This window comes from Notechis scutatus, chromosome 3, assembly GCF_049901735.1.
Source record: "Notechis scutatus isolate UNSWTSFEM ecotype Mainland chromosome 3, rNotScu1.2, whole genome shotgun sequence".
NCBI classification, from domain to species: domain Eukaryota; kingdom Metazoa; phylum Chordata; class Lepidosauria; order Squamata; family Elapidae; genus Notechis; species Notechis scutatus.
The window spans coordinates 110465249-110468244 of NC_142011.1; the positions used below are offsets into that span (position 1 = coordinate 110465249).

The 2996-nt window shown below is 36.1% G+C and overlaps 1 pseudogene; it reads right to left on the reverse strand.

Moving 5' to 3' along the window:
- Nucleotides 1-690: 690 nt before the first annotated feature.
- LOC148131338 (E3 SUMO-protein ligase KIAA1586 pseudogene) lies at nt 691-2232 on the reverse strand (annotated as a pseudogene).
- Between the last annotated feature and the right edge of the window lie 764 nt (nt 2233-2996).

A 2996-nucleotide genomic window follows, 5' to 3' on the forward strand; every position in this document is an offset into this window, starting at 1 on the left:
GGGGAGGTGAGGGACTATTGGCCTTGCATGTGCTCACAGCCTCTTGCGCTGGGCATGCCCATCCCCCAGGCTTATTTTTAGGATAGGACTTATATTAGACCCACCCAAAAAAAATCAGGCCATGGCTTATTTTCAGGGTGGGTCTTATTTTCAGGGTGGGAAAACAGGTAATTTCAGGTAATTGTAAGTGGCTTTATTTACTCCATAATCCCTGACCCTGCCTATCCTCCAGGACAGCCCAAGATGTAGACAGCAATTATAGTTTGCACTGGTACTCATGATTACCACCAGGGGTGGGATTCAAATTTCTTAACAACCAGTTCTGTGGGCGTGGCCTAATTTGTGGGTGTGGCTTGGTGATCACGTGACCTGTTGGGCATGGTTTGGTGATCATGTGACCAGCTGACCGTGGTTTGGTGATCATGTGTCCGGCTGGGCATGGCCAACTCAATATCACTTCTTTGCCGTAATGACTTTAAGTATTAAAAAAAGATATACCAAAACAAAAGGTAGTTTATTATGTCATGTCTTTAATGCTTAAATAATAAAGAGGTACACAAAACTAGATTGTTACAACATTTTAAAATATTAATCAAAAACTATTATATAACAAAATTTTACAAAAAAACAATAAAACTAAATAATAAAAAATAAAGTACTGCCAAATTGCTTTTCTATAAGCGTCCTGAGTTACAGTTTTTTGTGTTTAACACGAGAATCATCAGCTGTGTGATGTGCTTGTAACCACTTCTTTACTATAGGAACAGGGTCCCATTCTTGCATAGATAAGCCAATTAGATTGATCATCAGGAGGTTTGTAATATTGGAAACTGTAAGGCGACTTCTGCCCTCAGAACATATTATGTTCATCTGCGAGAAGCCCCTTTCTGCCTCTGCTGAACTGACTGCAATAGTTTTAATAATATTTCTAACCTTTTTAATGCTGCAAGGAATTGTATATTTTTCTGGATCTTTTAATACATTTTCTATGAAATCACGATAATCATTAATATTGATTTCATACTTGAAAATTTCACCAAATGTAACCAATTGTTCTTCAGCTGCTCTCCATGGAACCACCATTTCTTCAATGTTCCAATAATCTGGCTCCAAATAATTTAGAAATTTTAATTGATCAGTGTCTTTAAATTGGCAGCCTGTTTTTAAATCCATCAATCTTTTCCTCAAATTAGATACAATGCTTTCTATAAGTTTTTCATGAGGAAGTCCCACAAATCAATGATTTTGTATAAAATTTATATTTTTAAAGGTTTCTGAAGTAATTAATTCATCAAACTTTTTTTCATATGCACCCTTTTTCTCTATAAGCATTTCAAATGATCTAATTGATCTTACCACAAGTTTTTCAGCCTTTATAATGTCTATGTTTCTCGCTTGCAATGCATTAGAAAGAAGAGATATTTCAGTTAGCACATCAATCATCAAGACCAAATCAGTGAGAAAATATGTGTTTTCAAGACAGGCAGCCATACCAGAGTATTTTTTATTTGAACAGAAAAACTGATGTAGCACTGGATAAGCACGCCACCCACCTAGGGTTGATCTTAAACTATAGGCAACCCATCTTGGTCCAAAAACTCTACCAATTTTTATAATTTCAATCTCAAGTTGTTCGGAAATTTTGTTAAGTTCAATTAGGTTCTTGTTTGATTGATGGAAAATAGAATATATTTTATCAATCAAAATTTGAAAATGATTGATTTGCTTTATTTCCCTAACAGAATCATCTAAAACAAATTGCAGACAATGGTTTAAACAGTGCCATATTATAACATTTGGAAACTCTTTGGCTATCCTAGTGCTTACCCCAGATTTTCTCCCAAGCATAACACTGGCTCCATCAGAGCACAATCCAATTAAATGTTTCTCCAGATAGTTCCTATTAAACCCAACTTTATTCAGACTTTCTATAACTGAACATCATATTGTCTCTGCATCTTGTTTATCTAATTCTACTAGTTCAAGGAAAATTGTTGGTGAGAAAACTGGATCCTCAACTTTTAAGTACAGTATAAGAACTGGTTTGGAAGATATCATTGAGGCTTCATCAAACAGATTTTGCTAGTTTTCTCAATAATTTTGCTAAATAAATGTTTCCTGATGTCTTTTGCAATGAAATTTACTATTGCAACTGCAGTTTTACGTGAATGCAACCCTGTTCCCAAATCTAAACCATTTGTTATTTGTAATTCAATCAGATCTTCTATATATGAAAATGGTCTGCATGTTTGTACCAGACTATACACTGTAGTAAATATGTACTACCGAAATATTTCTCAGTCATCCTCTCCAGTCCTTTGCTTATCACATCCTGCTCACATTGCTTCAACTTCTCTGTACAGATGTTATGAGCCTTAAATGAGAAATGTTCCTTCAATTTCTTTCTGAAGGAAGCTTGTTGTATTTCTTTACTCTTTCCTGATGGTTCAATTTGGAAATTCTTCCATTCCTTAGCTCCGTGGACACTTTTTTCTTTGGTCAAAATTTCAAATCTTCTGCAATGCTTGCAACCTATTTTTTTTTTTCCAGGAAACATCCAGTCCATCATATTTTTCCCTAAAATTATTGTACTGCTGCAGTGTCCAGCAGTCAGGAAGGTTCCTTTCAATGTCTGATTCAATTCTTCCAGTACCTGATGATGTGGTGGCTCTGCTTTCCCCGGGCCGCAGTGTGGATGATGTGGTGGCTCTGCTTTCCCCTGGTTGAGGTGTGGATGACGTGCTGGCACTACTTTCCTCCGACTCCAATGGTAGTGGTTGTGACTCTTTTGGATCTCCTTTTGTTTTCTTGCCATAGAAAGCAACCAAATTCATTTGCCTTTTTATCTTGGTAATATACTGCAAAAAAAATTCAACAATATAGTGGTTTGGACTCGATTGTTGTTGTAAGTTGAGTGGTGAAAGCAGTGGCAAGCATAGAAAGCAAGCGAGGAACAGAGATTAGTAATATTCAGTTACTTTTAAGAGTCCCTGACA